This window comes from Cryptomeria japonica, chromosome 9 (assembly GCF_030272615.1).
Source record: "Cryptomeria japonica chromosome 9, Sugi_1.0, whole genome shotgun sequence".
Lineage (NCBI taxonomy): Eukaryota > Viridiplantae > Streptophyta > Pinopsida > Cupressales > Cupressaceae > Cryptomeria > Cryptomeria japonica.
This window is the reverse complement of record NC_081413.1, coordinates 396,004,748-396,025,657: the sequence shown is the minus strand read 5'-3', so window position 1 is coordinate 396,025,657 and position 20,910 is coordinate 396,004,748. Positions and strand designations below refer to the sequence as shown.

At 33.8% G+C, this 20,910-nt stretch overlaps 1 long non-coding RNA gene across 1 annotated transcript; it reads right to left on the bottom strand.

Annotated features, from left to right (window-relative positions):
- Positions 1 to 17,725: 17,725 nt before the first annotated feature.
- Positions 17,726 to 18,604, bottom strand: LOC131073627 (uncharacterized). The gene is made up of 2 exons (XR_009112926.2): positions 18,403 to 18,604; positions 17,726 to 18,272 (listed from the first exon to the last, which is right to left on the bottom strand). It is a non-coding gene; the product is annotated as an uncharacterized LOC131073627 (long non-coding RNA).
- Between the last annotated feature and the right edge of the window lie 2,306 nt (positions 18,605 to 20,910).

The following is a 20,910-nucleotide window of genomic DNA, read 5'->3' as shown; positions in this document are numbered from 1 at the left end:
ATCCCAAATCTCTCCTCAGAGGGATCTACCGGCTTGCTTAACAAATGTTGAGCATATAGCTCCAATATTTGCTCATCTACCTCATACCCCATGGGCATGCTCCATGTAGTCCTGGGTTCCACAAATTCCATCAAACATTAGTTTGTATCCACCATAAAGAAAATTGTATCTTAATACTTCTCAACTATAGTCTTAAGGATCCTTTCCCTATATTTTTGAAATAACCCCAGAGAGTGGCCTTCTGGACCTTAGTGTCACCAACATTGTATAAAAATTATCTAACTTGTATTCCCACAAGTCTTTCATAAGCCCATTTGACTTGTCCAACTCCCATAACTTCATTCATGAAATAGAAGAACAAACACAGGAATAGAGTTCCGTACTTGAAAAGATGTTTCTTGTCTTGCTTAATTTTGGCCAAGTTCTTCATTAGATCACTCCAGAGAAACTCACATAGGTCATACTTCTTATTCTCCTAGATCATCTATAAGCAACATATATGGTGGTTCAAGATACAGAGTTCTCTCTGCTAGAGTAGTATATTTTATATCCAATCACCATTGAAGCAAATTTGACATCATGTTGCAAAATATCATTGATTTTCATGGCTCTTTTGTTGAACTTTGATCCGGTTGCATATGTAACAATTTGGTTCTTCATCAACTTCAACAAGGGAAATTCACCAAATGAACACAACCCTGTTATGGCCCTAGTTACATTTTTTGTGATATTGAAAGGCTTGTTTAACCACATTGTAGTATCATAAATTGTACACCCTCAATTGGGTAGTACAATTCCATGCTTAGGTTAGCACCCGCCTTAGTGTGTTTGCATCTTGCATTTAAAATTCTCTTTAAGAATTTAATTAAATTTAAGGCCTTCTTTTATCTCTCTATACATCATAAAATTGGGCCCTTTACCCTAAGTGTGCCCCTTTTTATTTTATTCCTCCAATTAATCATTTCATCAAATACCCTAATTATGTCTTATTTCAACCTTCAAGGCCCAATTTCGCATATCTAAATGTTGCAAAATCCCACATACTCCTGGAATTTGCTTTAAAATCACAATATCTTGCTTCCTCAAAAATTTGGCAAAAAGTTGGTCAGACCGTGTGTTCGGGTCATGTTGGTACCGACATGGTCTCGACTTTTTCTCCTTGAATTTTGGGAGCATGTTTTGGCAGTATTTTAATATTCAAATCCAAGAGATTGGTGAAAAATATTATTTCTAAGTCGACCTATGACTCAAAACAAAGTTAGGGTCTCTTACATAAACCCTTCCTTTCCTCATTTGAAGATCTAAGATCTAGCAATTGAAGGAGATTCTTATGAAGTGAAAAGTGTAGGTTTTATGAAGTCTACGACAATAAATCAAACATTCGCTAAGTCTACACTAATTATTTTCAACACCCTTTAGGAGATTTGAAGACATTGAAGAATAATAGGAGATCACCGACTGATGATTGGCTTGTACCTCTCCCTTAGGGTTGGCATGGTTTCATGTTATTTTCATGTCTTTGTATGAGATTTATTTTTCAGATTTACATTCATGCTTTATATCTCTAGATCATTTGTGATTTCAAGAATTTGCATCTACATTTATAAGCATTTAGGGTTTTCTCTCCAAAGTGTAGGGTAGAACTCTAGATTTACTTTCTTGCTCATTTAGGATCTCGCATACATACAATATTCTTGTACACACATTTTCAGTACATTATCGACTATTTGTGGAGGTGGAAACCACCAAAACAAGGGTTTTGACTAAGGCAAAGCCCTATATGACCACCCACAACATAATTTTCCCCTTCTTTTGGTGTGTAAGTTGCATATTTAAGGACTGTATAGGGTTGGAAAGGACAAAGAGACCGAGACAAGGAGAATTGCCTTTTGCAAATTTTTTGAAACCATCTTAGGACTAGGGTGCTATAGAGGGACCAGGGCGCCAAAAAGGGATCGGGGCACTCCACCTTGGTCCTGACAACTTTTCCCAAATTTTTAGGCGCAGACTCGACTACTCTTTTGTAGCTTAGAGCTTAGCGTGTGGCTCTGTTTGATTTTTGTAGCACTGTGTTTTCATCATTTCATTCCGATAGACTTAGTATTCACAAATTCCAAACCTATTTCAAAATTACACAATTTCAACTCAAACAAAAGGGGAAACATGATCTCAATCAGCATTCAATCCTCTTCCTAATAGAATTGAGGTTGGATCTATTGAAGGTTCATCCTCCTTTTAATGTTTTAGTTGATTTGGCTAATTGGTGGTCTAACTTACCTGGTGTGACCCTAGTTCCAAATTTTTACCATCACATTTTGGATCATATTTTGCACATCTTCCCTTCATTACAACAAAGGAATAGAAACCCTAAGAGGTATTCCTTGACTCTCTTTTCTCTCACAAGAAGTAGTCAAAGTGAAGTATCTCCCTAGGCTCTTTCATATTCCAATGTGTACATGAGAGTGGGATTAGGTCTTAGCCACTTGGTTCCATTTTTATGCATCACACACATGAAATCATCATGTACTCTGCTAAGAACATACTATACCCATTCCTGTTCATCGAACATTGGAAATTTGATGAATTGCACAAAACCCTTATCCTTCAATACTTGGAATTATGGTTTTAGCCTGAAATTCCAATCAATCAACTGCTTGTTGTAGAGATTCAACAGATGTGAGATTCCCAACTCCTCGAGATTGTAGTGAGTGTAATTCCTAATATCCTCAATGTGTAAAACACCGTGTGGAGCCGATTAAAATGCACTCTTCAAATCATCTTCCATGGAAATAAATGGGTGTTTCTTAAAATATGGCTAAGCTCTCTCAGTAATATCTATGACTAGTGGGGTTGCATTTCCATAGGCAGCCATTTAAAAAATTTCAAACTTCAAACTTGAAAGGTTTCATGGAAAAATACATTGACCACCGGATTAGGTTTTCTCTTGAGAAATCTCTTTCATGCTTTGATCTTCTTGGATAATCTTCTCGCAGAGTGCTCTCTTCTTCTCTGGAATGCAAAGTGAGAAATGAATGGAAAAATGGATTTTTATTATTCACTTATTTGAATTTTAGGGTGCATTAAATGCGTTTAGCTTTAATATTTCATATACTCAGCTTTTATAGACAACTCACAAGGAATCATTTGTGAACCTTCATTGCTGCTCAGATTCTTCCAGAGATAATCTCACATAATCTCCAATACCCTATCACAATGATCTGTTATAGGAGTGCATAAGATTTTCATGAAAGCTCCCCTAGACTGGAGGCCTTAACTCAATTCTTGAAGGAATTTCTAGCATTGGATTTGGGTACAGACTCGCTTCCTGTATTTGAATCACTCTTCTTAACCCATGTCTTCTTCATATGATCTCTTATCTCCTCCACTTTTGCATTCCATTTTACATCTTCCTGCACAATCTTATTCTTATTTGCCAGACCATTCCTATTCATATTTTTTCTTTTGTAGAATCTTGCAATGTGACACGATTTGTTGCAGTTATAGCATACAACATTTCCTTATCTAGGCCTGAAATTCCCTTGAATTCGTCTTGACCTGCACTAATTAGAAACATGTCCAAACCTACCACATGCATAACATCTAATATTCCTTCTATTTGGAAAGTTATTCATCATACTTCTTCATTCATTTGACTTATGTCCATACTTATTGCATTTAAAACATTGACCGAAGAAAGATGGACCATTCAGATTCATTCTATTTATGTATTGACTAGCCATATGGCCAAATTTATTGCAAACAAAATAGTTAACATTGAACTTATGAGCATTAGGTTGCCTTACCAGAGACCTTTTAGCTTTGTTCTTCTAATGTTGAGACTTAGGATTTCTTTGACCAGATCCGGAGCTTTCAGCTTTCTCAAATCCAAGACCTCTTCTGTCATCAGCATCCTTTTGGATCTCAAGCATCTCATTAAGCTTGGATGATATGACTCTAAACTTATCCTTGTACTCATTTGCGACTTCAAGATCATACCTAAGAAGAAGAATCTTCTTTCCAAGCTCTTCTTTGGTTTCATGCAAATCATGCTCTAGTTGGAAAATCTCACAACCAAATCTGTTGCATTCATCAGATCTTTCTTTCAAATACCAATTAAGATTCTCTTCATTCTTCTCTCTTTCCTCAATCTCCTTGGTCAATTTCATCACTATAGATTCCACCTCATGTTTCAGGGCTGCATTCTCTCTAGCAAGTTTCTCACACTCTTCTGTCTTTTCCTTCAAGGCTTGGTCATCAATGCTTTGGATTTATTTCTCCTTTATCTTATCAACAAGTTCCTTTCTCTTTTATCTTGACTTGTTCAACTGATCTTTCAATGACTAGATGAAGTTCTCAACATCCTTAAGATTCAATTTCATTTGTTGGACTTTTACTTGGGTTTGATCATGATCCTCAAGTGCCACAATAAGCTGATGTTGAAGACTACCGAAATCTATTTAAACACCTTCCCGGATCCTCCTCAAGTTGTTAGCTTCTTCTAAGGAACTAGGCTCTAATACCAATTGTTGTAATCAAGGAACATTGAGAGGTGGGGGTGAATAAGTGAATCTAATCATAATTTCAAAGTTTTCCATACTTGAATTGTGGCTAGATCTATTAGGTTCACCCCCCTTTCAATGTGGTGGTCCCCAAGGAAATATTAGTGGTCTTACTATCCTTATTGGTGAAACCCTAGTATTTCCACCACTATACATTAAGAAGCCAACTTTTCATGCCAGGACCGACACACTGTTGTTTAGTATCATTTTTTCAAAGATCGACTTGAGGATGACAGGGTGAAGTTGGTTAAGGTAGATGATTTGATTAATGTTCCAAATTATTTGACTAAAGCAATGATCACAAAGGAGTTTAGATGGTGATCTAAGTCTATGGGTTTCTCAACCCCTAGTGATTAAGCAATAATGGTGGAGCCCCTCTCATCATTTTCGCAAGGTGTTCGATAGGTGAGAGATTTGATTAGAAAATAGTGTCTCAATCTTGCAATGATAAAAGAGTAATGTTGATAAAAAGTTACTGTTGATACGCGACGACAGGGGTTCAAGGGCTTGCCCCTAACTATCAAGGGTTCAGGGGCAAAGCCCATGCCTTGGGGTTTGCAAGGGGTTTCCCCCTTGTTGGCCCTAGTCTCGTGACCAATTGGGGTTCCACAAGGTGGTTCTCCTCGAGAGGGATTTTCGGGGATAGCACCCCTAAAAAAAAATTCACATATAATCTATCATTGTAAATATTGACTATTTATCATTATGACATAGATCTAACAATGGATATTTTGAATGTTGTGTTTGTCCTAGAAGGTAACCCTATTGTAAGAGGGGGTTGTATTATGAATATTTAATTGTGATGTGTTTTCAGAGTCTGATAGCTTTTGAGTTGCCTTTGGATCCTATTGGTGGTACTCCTATAAGAAGCTTGCTCTACAAGTATATAATAATTTGTTGTTGATTTTTGAATAATATATTTGGGAACTTTTGTAAGCTTTGAGAAGTCCCATTTGAATGAATTAGTTGAGGAGGGTTAGATCACACCATATTAGATCAAGCCCCCTTGGACATAACCCTTCTACTATTAAGTCATACCTACAATGGAGTCTCCTCTACACTTATTAAAATGTTGCCAAAAAAAAAATTGCTTTACCTTTTGAGGGGTCAAATAAATTCATTTAGAAGCTATGTTTTTTATTAAAGGTAAAATAGGTTTTGAAGGGACACAAAACCCTTTACAAAGAAACACTACCTAAAAGATAAGAAAACCTAGTCGACAACCAACCATAAGAAAACTAACACTAAACAAAACAATAAAAAAAGAAACAAAACACACTACTATAACTCCTTGAAAGTCTTAGCTTCTTTAATGTCCTACTACAGTAGGCAATCATGCAAGTTTACCACCTCATGCATCTCTTTTTTTTTATTTTTTATTTATTTTTATATTCAAATGGTTTCCTAGAATGACTATGAGTGTGAGCACTTAGTCCTTGCTTCACTGAAGAAGTACCCTATTTACCTTTAACCATAAACTTACTAGCACCAACAACACCCTTAGACATCCCCAAAAGGTCCGCAACTCTCATGTTTTTGACCTTCTCATTGAGGATGTGGAGCCCTTCAACACTGTTCTCAATTATTGTTTAGCTAATATTCAAAACCTTTTCCAACTTTCGATGAACCTTCTGAATTGTACCCTCCAACATCTTGATGCGGCCCTCATACTCATTCTTCATCATGATAACATCCTTAGCCACATACTCTAGGATAGCTAACATTTTTTTGTTCTCTACCCTATTTCTGGAAAGACTCTCACTACCATCCTTTACCTCCATTTTATTATGAAGAGATTACAACTTCACATTAATATGATTTATTTTGATGAAAAACTACTTGGACAATTTGAATTGTCCCACCACACTCTCCTTATCCAAACCAAGCACATTGTAAACTTTCTCCCTATTTTTGTTAAGAATGTTGAAATTGTAGACACCTAAAATTATTTAAATCAATTTAAGCTAGTCGACATAATTAATTGATTTAATTATGTTATCCTTATTCCTCTCAGTGTTAATTACATCTAATTTAATTAATCCCGTGACTATAGTCCAATAATTAATTAGTTTCCTATTTTTCTAAAGTCAACCAAATCATTAAGTCTTCTAAAACCCACTCAATTAATTAGTTTTAATTAATTAACCTAGTAATGTGATTCCTACAAATCACTTTTCCTAATCCCTACTCAACTTAATTAATTCTTCTAGAATCTCTCATAATCCCACATATTATTATTCTCCAATTTTAAATTCTCCCACTCATGTCAAATCAATCTTGAACCTCAAAGAGAGATTCAAATTTCTTTGTATCCCCCTATGCATCCTCATTTTGAAATTCAAATTTCATTTCCCCCCTCTTCTCAAGGAATTTTATATTCCTTTTTATTTCTCCAATGTATCATTGATCCATGTCCACTATCTTAAATCAATCTTAGCCTTTCGTAAGCAAATCAATCTTGGACCTTCATTGGCCTCCTCCAATCTATAAATTGGAGCATCTTTCTCAAATCAAGGGGTCTTCCATTCATCTATCCTTATGCTACCAATTTCTCCTTCTATCATGCTTTTCTCGTAATCCTCTATCAAATCCTTTTATCCATCATCCAAATCCAAATCCTTAATCCCTCAATCTTGTTGAACACTTGAGAGAAATCCACATCCACAACAATCAAAAGAGCACACCAAGTGGAGCAATCAAAGGGGCACCTTCACTTCATCACGCTCAATCCAGAGAACAAGTGAAAGCTTGCAAAGGTATAATGGTGTTTTGGTTAAGTTTATTTGAATTTTTGTCTCTATTTGTGTTTTAACTAACCATTTACCATTGTGATATCTTTCCCTTTGTTTATTTTGGCATGCTTGGTGGGACCCACGTCTCTAATTTGATGTTTTTGTGAGTTTTTGTGTTTTGAAAAGTCACAGGTTTCGTTTCTAGCGTGAAAGATCGTACAAATTTTTATTGTGCACATGACGATTCTTCTTCATTTCTCATATGGGCATCCCCTAATTGTCGTACGTGCATGTTTGGATACTTTTATGAGTTTCTGTCTTTTGTCTTCCTTATTTCTGCCAATACTCGTACGAGTTTCTTTCTAGTCTTGTACGATTTTCTGTTCTGTATCGTACGAAACTATGTAGTTTGTCATCTAGTATGCTGAGGATTGTCGTATGGGTAGGTGGGAAAACTCGTATGAGTTACTGCACTCTGTTTTGTTGTATCAATTTGCTAATGCTAATGCTGACCCCTCTTTGTTCTCTAGTCTTCTAACATTTTTGACAGCCTAACGCATGTTTTTGTAGAATGTTAGTCCAAGATCATTTCTCAAATCATAGGACTATTAATCCATCACTCTTGTAGTTTTCCCAAGGAGATACAAGAAAACATCATGTTTTTCTTTTAATTATTTTCTTAGGCACTTAGATCTAATTAGGGGTAAAAGAACAACTTGCTTTATGTGTTTGAGAAAAGTGTAGAGGTAGGAGAGTATGCTTTTGCCTATATAGACAATCAAAATTCCAGAGCCTTAAAACTTTTGTTGTTTTCTTTCACACTTTTACCCTTAGCGGGTCTGCCCTCCCGATTTGGTGAGAGGGGAACGACCCAAGTGAGTATGGCTAAAACCCAAGCATTCCAACTCACTATAATAAATAGGTCTTTTGAGATGAAAATCTCAGAGGACGAAGCTATTTGAGTTTATATTCATACTGAGCACTTTATAGGTCATCTTGAGGTCTAAATCATTCTTGCGTGACTACCATTGCACTTGGTACTTTGTAGTGATATAGGGCTCAATCGTGCTTGTGCGACTACAAAGGATAGTCTTCGAACAAAAATCCTTACTAAGAGCTCTAGGAATAGAAGCCACCCAGTTCACCTTCGAAAGGTGGATAATGTTTGTGCAAGGGAGATAGTAACTCCCCCAAGAGACTTGTCATTTCATTCCCCCATTAACGTTTGGAGTCAGCTAATACCGAGTCGAGAAGCCATTCCATGAGACTCATCGATCGTATTCTAATTAGTTATTGGGTGTATACTTGAGTCAGCAAGCAAAGGTTTTCCTCCTCATCCAACTTCCTAGGATAGCGCGTTGTGTGGTCAATGTGTATTCATTGCTTGATATCTCTTGCCAAGTCCATCCTTCCTCAAACCAATCAACCTTTCCTCTTTCAATCATCAAAACAATCCCCAATCAATCTATCCAAGTAATTCTCCAATCCCCAAACCACTTTCATCCATTCAAACAATCATCCTTTTGCAACCAATATTTCTATCCAAATCATTCATCCGACTTTGGGTAGCCTTCCCCTTTCTCCTTCCTGTTATCTATCCATTCTTCCATAATCATTCTTCTTCTAATCCAATCAAATCTCCAAAATTCCAATCAATCAATCAATCCATCTTTCTAATCCGGTTATCCAATCCCTCATCAATCAATCATCCAATCCTTTAATCCAATCAAATCCAATCCATCATCAATTCCCATCTAAGTCCTAATCTAAAGGCTAAGGTGTCATCCTAATCCAAATCAATCTTGTCCTCAATTAAATCCAACCCAATTCAATCCAATCCAATCCAATCCAATCAAATCAAGTCCAATCCAAATTAAATCTAATCAAATCAATTCCAATCCAAATTAAATCCAATCCAAATCTAATCAAATCCAATCCATCATCATTCGAAGCCAAGTCCTAATCCTCATCTTCATTTAACATCATCTTCATCATCTTTCTCCTCAAAAACATATTCATCCAATTCCAATCTAATCCCTCATTCTCAACATGGCTACCCAAAATTTTAAAGCTTGGTATGAGAAGATGCTCATGGAAGTTCACGAACCACCTCAACCTACCTACCAATTCAATCCCATAACCTCCCATCCATCTATCATATCCCTATACATTTCATCTCAACACACTATATCCAATCCCAATCTATATCATATCTCTTACCCTTCCTCTACCTTTGACAAGAAAAATCCATCTTATTCCCCATCTGTATCTCCATATTATCCCTCATTCACATATATACCTTCATCTCCTTCAATGAAGACATCATCTCGAGGGGGCATACAACTACTTCCTCTTCATCCTTCCTCCTCACCATTCTTCCTCATCTTATTACTCAGGCATCATGCTACTAGTTCTTATCCTTTTCTTTCACTATGTTTTATTCTTCTTTGATATAACATCACTTCATGACACTATATCACAGAGGGGCAAAATGTAGACACCTAAAATTAATTAAATCAATAATTAATCAATTTAACCCTGTCAACATAATTAATCAATTTAATTGTTTTATCCTTATTCCTCTTGGCGTTAATCAAATCTAATTAAATTAATCCTGTCACTATTGTCCAATGATTAATTTATCAAATAAATTAGTTATTTCCCTATTCTTCTAAAGTCCCTCCAATAGTTATTTCTTCTAAACCCACTCAGTTAATTAATTTTAATTAATCAACCTAGTCATGTGATTCCTACAAATCACTTTTCCTAATCCCCACCCAACCTAATTAATCCTTCTAGAATCTCTCATAATCCCACTTACCATTATTATCCAATTTTAAATTCCCCACTCATGTCACATCAATGAAAACTTGGAAGAGGATGCGAGTGAGATCAAGGAAAACCTAAACAATCTGGTGGAAACCATTAGGCAGGTGATGAACAATAGTGGTGATGGTTTGGAAAAAATTAATTCCATGATGACTGATTATAGAACCAGGACCATCGCTAGTGACCCTCCCATGGGCGAAAAGCAGAAAAAGATTGCATCGGAGGGTGGACAGAGTGCTACTGGTGGGAAGATTAGCTCGGGTCCTTCTACTAGAACTAGGAGTCGGAGCCAGGACCAGGGATCCTCCAGATTCATCATGGAGGATTTGGAGAAAATTAATAAGATTATTATTTAGAAAAATACTGAATTGATGCACTCTCTTAGCTGAGTGCTTTGCCCTGTCTTTTGGTATATCTTTTTTTGTTTTTTGGTTGTCGGTCTATGTGGGGTTGTCCCCTGTTCTGCTTAGTTTTCCAATCTGGTTGGCTACTGGCCTTGGTCTATAATACTCTGGGTTTCAGGTCCCTGTAAAACCTGTTTATCTTTATCAAAAACATTGAGCCTCTCAAAGAAATTCAAATTTCTTTGAATCCCCCTATGCATCCTCATTTTGAAATTACAAATTCCTTTCCCCCCCTTTCCCCAAGGAATTTTATATTCTTTTTTATTCCTTCAAGGTATCCTTGATCCATGCCCACTACCTAAAATCAATCCTATCCCTTCATGATCAAATCAATCTTGGCCCTCCATTGGCCTCCTCCAATCTATAAATTGGAGGATTGTTTCCTCACCAAAGGGAACAACATCATTCTTCTAATCTTATGCTACCCATTTCTCTTCTATCTTCTTCCTATCATACCATCATAATGTCCTCATAATCCTTCAATTTTCCAATCTAAATCTATCTAAATCCATCATAATCCCAAACTCAAATCTATATCTAATCAATAACCCAATCTTGTTGATCAAAGGAGAGCAATCCACATATACATCAAAGGAGGCAATCCAATCAAGTGGAGCATGAGGGCGCCTCCACTTCATCCAAGGCTCAATCCGAGGAAGGAGTCAAGCTTGGGAAGGTATACTTGGGTTTGGTAATTTATGTGCTTATGCTTGTTTCATGTTTTATCTAAACACTCCATCCCTTCTCACATTTGAACATCTTCAGAAATCCTTAGAAAGCTCATGCTGAGAAGGAACCTAGTCCTCATGAGAAAAATCAATGTGCTGATGTTTTCTAGTTTCCCCCATTTTCTCTTTGCCTTTAGACTTGCTTCACTCCTCCACCTCACTAGTAGATATATTCTTTTTTGTTTTCTCAATAGTCTGCTTCTTCCTCAACAAGTTATCCTTTCCTTTCCCCTTATCAGGTTTAGTCTTTTTCCTTTTTTTCTATAGAAGAATGCACATTAGTTTCCATGCCATCATCCCTAATAAGGAACCCCACAACCAAGAGATTTGAGTCTCACACTTCTTAGAGGTTTTTTTGGTTTTAATTTTATACTAAGAGGGGGGATTTGAATAAATTTATATAGAATCCCCATCTCCCTCCTCTGCAATGTGCTCTTTCTCCTTTGTTGAATTGTCTTCCGTATCACTACTCATGTTTGAGTAGTGCATTTGGTATGGATGATATTTCTTACGGGTTTTAGACTTTTAGTATTATATTTAGACTCGACCGAGATAGAAAAAGATTTACCATACTTTATAATTAACAAAATCAAACCCTCATGTAGAATAAGAAGCTTTGATTTCCTCCTATGATCTTTAATCCCAAACTTAAGAGAAGAAAATAGATAAAATGGAAAGGAAACAACTTGCTTATGACAAAAGTGATTGAGAAAAATGTAATGATACCTAAAAAGAGAAGTGAACCTACCATCTAGCATAAAGCACCTCATAATCGCCTAGGTAGTGTGAGTCCATATTGGTTTAATGGAGGCCCTATCATATCCACTTGAGGCGAGTTTAACCAATTTGTCTCTCTCATTCTTATTAAAAAAATTGTTCATTGCCACCTTTGGAGCCTTTCTATCTCTGAAAATATTTCTGCCATTAGTGGGCAACCCAAAAAATTGGCCAACAAAGTCCTCCAAAATATCCAACTCCATGCCATAAATGGACATAATGCAGTTCTTCCAACCCTTGACAAAAGCTATGGTAACCAGTGGGTCATAGCCATGGACCTTCTCTAAATACATGGTAACCCCTTTTTCCAAACTCGAGCATTACTCTTCATCCCCTCATAAAAAAATAGCTTGATACAACTCCTATCACCACCCATGATGAAAGAGATTGTAGAACAAAGAAGCAGGACACTTGAATAGAGTATACCCTATTACAGATAGAGAAGAAAGTGGCCCAAAATATTGCTGACAAATCAACTGTAACTCACCTTGAAATGACAACTATTAATCATAGTAATGGAGTAGCCATTTTAACAACACTGATTGTCATGATTAATAATGGCCTTAACCTAAATGGGAAGGGGATCGTGAAAGTACCATATGTATGCTTTAGAGAGCTAGAAACTCCGAGGTATGCAAAATAGGAAGCTAACTTATTGCCATCCCTATAAATATGGGAGATATGACACTCTTTGAAGGACTTAAGAATAGTAATTGAATCCATTATAATACTTTCAATAGTCCAACTTGAGCCTTGAACTTCTTTAAGGCAATCAGTGATATTCACAGAGTTTTCTTCAATCCACACCTTCTTAAAATCATGAGATTGGTTCAGTTTTGGTCCATTGTAGGCAGTATTTGCTTCAATAAAGTGGTTTGTTTGGGTACCTAAAGGGAGTGCCATCGCTAAAACATTCAAAAGTTATGTTTTGTAAGTATGTAGTCCCTATTATAAGCTTTTCAAAATGTATTATTTTGAATATATTTAATTTCATTAATATGTTTATTTTTTTATTTCTTATAAATGTAGTTTTTTCATTGAACATTAATGTCTTTGTTTCACACATGTGGAAAAATAGAAAAATAGAATTTTTTTTGTCAAAAAATATCTTTTACTTAGGTATTGACATCCTCATTTCAACACAAAAAGAAGAAGTTAATTCAAATGCACACAAAAAAATTATGCATGATGGCCTACAACTCTTTCCAAATTACAATTACTTTGACTTCCAAATATTAAGTAAAAAATATATATGCAAAAAAATTAATAAAAAATATTCATACACTAGATATTGGTGTGACAAATCTATATTTTAAAAATTACAATTTTATTCTTTTTATATTAAGTGTTATGCATGACAACATAAATGTCAAATCTGAAAAATGTTTATACTATAAAAAAAACTTATTAAAGTTATGTAAAAACATGCACAATTTATTCCTATTTTTTTTAATATTTAGAATCTACACATAAAAAAGCATATAAATTAGTAGTCTGCTTCATCTTCAAATTTTCCATGGGTTAGTTGCTATAAGTGTTAGAAAGTGAAGATCCAGTGCAAAATGTTGATTTCAATGTCAAGTTTGGCCAAAAAGTGTAACACATTATTGTGGGATTACCCAATGACCTCATCTTGGCTTATGCACATGAACCATACAATCAATTCTCACAATCAACCATATCATCTAATGATATTAATTTTTTTTCCAAGGAGTCATACACATGTACAAAATGTTAGGAAAGGTATTTTACACCTTGCACATAGGAATGTTGATTATTTTATAAGGTTGTGGTGTATCACATAATGAGGCTTTACACTATGTGGCTAAAAATATTCCTTGGGTGGTCATTGTGAATAATATTAGAAATAAATTTAATGTGCATGAACATGAGATAATCAAATTTAATATTGGTGAACATGAACATATATTAATGGGCTCGTGAATTAAAATGGAAGACATTTTGGAAAAAAAAATCATTTAATGTGAGAGGCACACTATAGAAATTTGTTTATTATTATTTGTCTCCAAAACTGTTTAAAGTGAGGTCATATGAGATAAATTAACTTTAGAGATTAGTTAACAAATCTTACCATATTCAAGTCAAACTTGGGTACCCACTTTAGAGATATATTTAGTGTTGTGATCATGGGTAGAGGATCTAGTTAAAGATTATCCAACCATATAATTGAACACAAAAATACTAATAGTATATCTTATAAATATAATAAATAAAAAATATTGAATATTATTGATTTAATATTATCATTATATAGATAAACTTGTCTTAAAGGTTTCTAAACCGAGACCACCCATTTTAATGAATCACAAAAAAAATTAGTATACAACTTATAATCTTTGAGATAATATATAATACAATAATCTTCACTCTGTTATCAAAATAATATATATTATATTCGTTTTATCAAAAATGTGAAAATTAAATCCACCAAATAGTTGAACAACCCATAAATAAAATAATTTATAATAGTCTATTATATAAGTATGAGATGAATGAATTAAATAATTATTATACTTATATCACCTTACATTATCTTTACTCTTCTTTGAAATAAACAAATCTATAGGCAAGCATAGTAAAATATAAACTATATGCTATAAATGGATTCACTTTTTCTATATGCCTTTTTAATTTTAAGGTCAATATTTTATGTAAAAATTTATCAATGCATAATAAAACATGTAGAAGGACGGGCTTCCAAAATTCATGTGGTAAATTTTAAGAATAGAACCTTGATACAATTCCAACCATGCACAAGTCCTTGGGATCAATAATATTTTATGCATATAAAGATTAGATGTTTGCCACAACCTTTGATAATATATTTTTTAAAACATACCATTGACTAAAGGGTAACTTGATAAATCAAATTATTTTAATGTAGATTCAAATATTTATGAGAGATTTTGATACCAAATTAGAGGTCTACAATCAATATGTTTCCACATAGTGTGATCTTTATTTCATAGAAGAAGAATCACATGTTCTAAATCATAATTTAAAAGTCATCTTGGTAGAATACGTTATATAAATAAAAAATATAATATATTTCCTAATAATTGTGGTATCAATATATAATATTCATACATCTCAACAAATTGGTGCAAAAGTTGTAATGATACTATAATAAATCATAAATCATTAATAGATAGAATCTTATGCATATCATCACTAACGTATCATCTAGATATACATAATATAACTATAGAATGCCATTTATTCATAATAATCAAATATATTAATAGAAACATATAAAAAATAAAAAATCTTACCATGATGTGATAGTGACATAGACGCACAACAAAGTGTAAAGCATAATATAGGAAACAATGTATTTAAACCATGTGATTAATAGGTTGGGATATTTGTACATGGCACTGTGTTGTTTTGATGTAATCAAACACTTGAGCTACAATCAGAGGTTTTATTCCTGGTTCTTTCCTACTGGTATGCTCTTTTTGAACTAGGTTTTATGTAAATATTTTACGAATTAATAAAAGGTTCAATGGCATAGCCACTTTATCGAAAAAAAATAAAAAATAAATAATAATCTTAAAATTTTAAATGTTATGTAATGTAAACATATATAAGTGTTATAAAAATGATCAATGCAATATCATAATATAATTTTCATATAGTAAACATATTTAAACAAGATCAATACAAATGGTCCTTGAAAAGTGATGGAAGCAATGGGAGGGTCAAGATAGAATTAACATAATCCACTCTGGCCTCATTATCACTTGAGAAAAAATCCCCAAAGGTATTGAAAGAAATATCATCAATCTAGAGGTATATTATCCTCATATAGGGAAGTATTGATAAATATGGGAACATTATCATTGAGAGCATTGAAGGAAGAGAGGACTCACCACCCCTTGAGAGATCCATAAGGTGTGAATATATTTTAGTAAAAGAAAAGGAAGTGGCAAAATAAATGTTAGCATCACAGGTTCTGGGGGATATAGTGCTAGTCAAAGATCCTTAACAATAGGAGAAGGGGATAAACATATACTAATGTGAGTATAAAGAGGTAAGGTAGATTTAGATCACTATCATGTGTCTCAAAGATAAATTATCGTTATAATTCATGGAAACAAATACAATAAATTTTTCTAATATAGAAGGGAATGGATGCATAAGATCCCTAAAGAAGGAAAAAGGAGAGAAGAATATAAAAATATTATGCATGGAATATTTAAGCTCATCTATGTCATAGAATAAAGGATACAACACTTATCATTGATAAATAATGATTAAAGAATTGAGAAAGTAAATCATAATGCATGATGTACAAGCATGCAAATGATCCCAAGAAGGAAATTAAAAAATATCTATGTTATATTTTGTAGAAGTGAAGATCAATAAATAAAGAGGGCGTGGGAGGGAATAGGATGTATTGGAAGTGAAAGAAAGGTCACAAAAAGAGTAGGATATAGATTCTAAAGAAGTTTAGGTTAAGTGTTGTGAAGCCTAGGGTGGATGTAGTGGTATGGAAATAGGGAATTTCGACTATAGATAAATTGGTAACAAGTGTTGGGAAAAATATAAAAGAGTTTTATGAAAGATTAAAGGGGCATTACTAAGAGAGGAAGTGATGCTTGTACTTGAGATTAGAAAATATAAATATTTGCAAGGATGCCTAAAGAAGGAAAAATATCAAATGATTATGGTATCTAATATATTCTCGTTGGAGGAAAGTGAGGAAGGGAGAAATTTTCATTAATTTTGTCATTGGACTATTGCACACTTAGAGAGGTAATAGTTATAGCTTTCTAGTTTGAGATAGATTAATGAAAATGAGACATGTCATTCCTTTTCAAAAGTTGAGTGATGAGTCAAAGATTGCATATGATGCATGGATTACCAAAGAGTGTTACTTGGAACGAATAAGAGATTTGTGGATTGAAATTACTTCATTATGATAAGTAACTCATTTGTTTAGCATAAAAATATGCCATGTATAAACTAAGAACAATCTAATCAATTTGAACCCAAAACTTAAAAGAAAGAAGACAATAGACATGGAATTTTCATCATCATAAGATTATCAAACACTTACTAAAATTTAAACACAACATCTAAGAAATAAAAAGTTAATAGATTTATTCTTGATTTTCTTTAATAATTATTATTTTTTAAAAATAAATAATTAAATTAAATTAACTATTCTCTTCTAAATATTATTTGGAGCAAATAACTTTCTCTTTCTCAGAGTGTAATGAATAACATAAAAATAATAAATTATAAGAAATCTGATGTTTAAATAAACAATGTTTGAGTGAAGATAGAAACTAGGGTTTCATTTTTTCATTATAGATTTCAAAGAGCCAAAATTACTTTTTGGCTCATCGTAGTTCAATCTCACGTAGAACTATGCAATGCTAAGAAATTGGACCGAAATTATATAAAGAAGAACAAATGAAATTGTATTACTGATACTACGACTCAGAGAAGCATAAATGAACTCCATTAAAGAACATCAGATGCAGATGCCATTAGAGACCTGGATTGCAGAAGAACAACAAACCTGAATTTCAATACAATTGTTTACCAACTATCTCTGAAAAGTTATAAATCCAACACATATCTTTTGCATGAATTATTCTAAATTTGGCTTGATGTTTAGAATCAAACTCCATGATCTATCATTAGAAAACATAAAACAAGAAAAATGATCATAAAATATCTTTTAATACAGAATTTCTTAAAAAAAAAAATCTTTAATACAGCAGAGTAATAAAATATGGCAATGGCATCATCTAAATGTCTTGACATTTGCCAAGCATTCTTTGATTTATGCCAACAAGTTTTATTTTGTTTAAAACAAATCGGAGTGACTGAGTAGAAGCTCAGGAGGGATACCTGTGTAGGAATCTAAAGTGAGGAGGGTGTGATTCATGGATGTCATGAATCTCTAGGAAGAAAGACGGATGCAATGGAATATGAACATAGATGGCGAGCATGGCAAGAGGAAGAATAGAAATATGGATAAAGGAGGAAATTGCAATAATGGATGCGATGGAAGAGGAAAATGTGGAAGAAAACAGCTCATACCACACTTATAACAAAGCTCAGAGGGGATAGCGCCAGTTTGTAAGTAACAACCCACTACGCAGATCTGTTACCACCTTCACTGAAACTATGCAGCGGACATTATCATGTGTTTTCATACTTAAAAAGAGTTCCAGTGCTGTTTCTCTCCACCCACCATTTCCAGATCTGCAAATCCCAAATACAAGAAAAGTGGTGCAGTTAAAAAATGGACTGAAACTACAACAAACCCAAGAGAAAATCATGTCTCAAAAGCAAAAATATATGTTTCTGGAAAAGAAAAGAGAGGATACAAGACCTTGGAAGAGAGGCCATGGGTGTAAGAACTCTAGCTTTGGAGATCTGGTTATGGTGACAGAACCTCATGAACATGAAAGATGAAGACCAAGAGATTATTATTCATTCTATTTGCGATGAGGAAAGCTTTGTATGAAAATGGGTCACTCCATGGGGTCTCTTAAAAAGCCAGGGAGCACTAGAATATGATCCTCAAAAGTTCAAGGCAGTAATGATTATTTTTTACCATCAGTCATGACCTTAAAGAAACGATCACTACTCAGCGAAGAAATAGGAGGAGCATCTTTTACAAAACATGAAACTTCCAAAAGTCCGGGTCACGGGTTGGATCTAGAAACGGACTGTCCTTGGTATGTCCATGTGTCCTCCAGCCAGCTGCTAATTGGTAATTGGATATTTGGGTATTTTGAAACCCTAAAACTTCCATTGTGGGTCACTTCATAGCAAGGTAAAGCATAGAGATATTCTCATGGGGTATGATTAAAGAGACGTGATGCCTTATGTTATTTCCGACACTTACTTTGAGGAAGCCCAATATTGGCAAACAAAGCTCTGCAAAGTCATTAAAGCTCTCTTGACAATTCTTGTCTTCTCCTTACACGTACTTTAGTGCAGGATTAGAGGGGCTTATTAAGGTGTAAAATGGCTTGGATTAGAAGAAGCAAATGCAACGGTTGTTGGGTCTGCACTGGTCAATTGCTTTAATTTGTGTAAAGTGAGTTCTGACAAACAAACAGTGTCTCCCTCAGGGCGGGCCATTAGAGGAAATGCCAGTACAGTTCCACTTTTTTACCATTCAATGTCATCCTCTTTCTCATTTACCTATACCACTTTGTTATCATTCAGACATAGCTATTATCCACACTCCACACTGGTGGTCAAGATAATCCTCACTTCACTACAGTGTTCAGGTGTCAGATTTAATGGGCATCTTTTATTTCACACACAGCGACAATTCCAGAATCATGTCGTTCTCATCAACATCCCGAGCTTTGTCCAGTAACAAGCAATTGTTGCTGCTCCGGTTTTTTTTAATAGTGTTTTTGTTTGAATAGGGAATGTAATCATTGGATTCTTGGTTTGTTGATGAAGTTGAACAAGAACGACATCAATGGACTCTTGATCTGTTGGTGAAGTTGAAGTCTTGTTGAGTGCAAGACCCCAACACCATAGGGATGAGGTTGGGATGTGCCATAAGTGAATTTGGCAAAATGAATACTCCTCAATCTTTAGTGCTCAAAAGAGATTACAACTTATGACTTTGCTGCCATCTTTGGTTGCTAAAATGATCTTGTAAATCACATAAAATCTTTCATAGAAAAAAGAAAAAGAAAAAGAGAATATCATTCCTTAATTTTGTACTATCTATTGTATTGGGTTTATATTGATTTGGTTTGATTTTATTTAAAATATAATATACGAATAATTTATTTTATATAAAAGTTAGTAAACTATGCATATTTTAATGGTTTTGATTTTCTATTTTTTAAAGGTCTAGATTCAATCTTTATTTTTTCATTTTTCTAATATGATTAAATTTCACAATGTCAAATTGAATCTATTTTGATTTTATGATGTGATATTGACCCTTGTACTTTTTACTTCAAATCTTCACATTGGATCCATGTTGTCCCCTTGTAGGTAGTCATTGCCTGACAAGTTAAGAATATAATATTTAAAATTATATTTTATGTTGTACAAAAGGACATATCCTAATCCACTATGAGCATGTCTAAGAGATACTGGGAGATACTGAATACATATTAAGAATCTAATATATCCATTTGTGAAGAGCTCCACTACACATTACATCATTATTACACTATTGCATCAACACTTAGCATCAACCTTTGTATAGTTAGCAATAAATAAATATATTACATTGATTCTTGTTGTATTCATTTTGATTCGTTTTTGTTTAATATCTAGTATGTAAATAAAAGAGTAAATTATATAATTTTTTTGATTTCAACTTTTTATATTTAAGGGTTTAGATTCAATCTCCATTCCTTATTTCTTCTTTTTTAAAAAAAAATTGGGATTCAATTTTATAATGTCAAATTGAACTTAGTTTGATTTTGTGATATGACATTGACCCTTTTAGTTTTTAATTTAAATTCTCACATTGGATCCATGTTGTCCCCTTGTTACTAGTTATTGTCTACCAATAAATTGTATTCTATGGTGTTGTACAAAAAGACAAGTCCTAATTTACTGTGAGCATATATGAATTATTGAGTGCATATTAAGGATCTAGGACATCTATTTGCAAAGATTTCCATGCATTATTAGACTATTGCACCAACACTTAGCATCAACCTTTTTATACTTAGCAACAAATTATAAGCATATTGCATGGTTATTTTTTTGCATTCAATTGTTGTTCACAAATTGTTAATTTGATTCATCTAACCTGGTTTGATTAAAGAAAACATGACCCTTCCTTAACAATCTCCTTAAATGTGTATATTAACATTACTTGTTAGATTTTTGTATATTTAAAAATTAG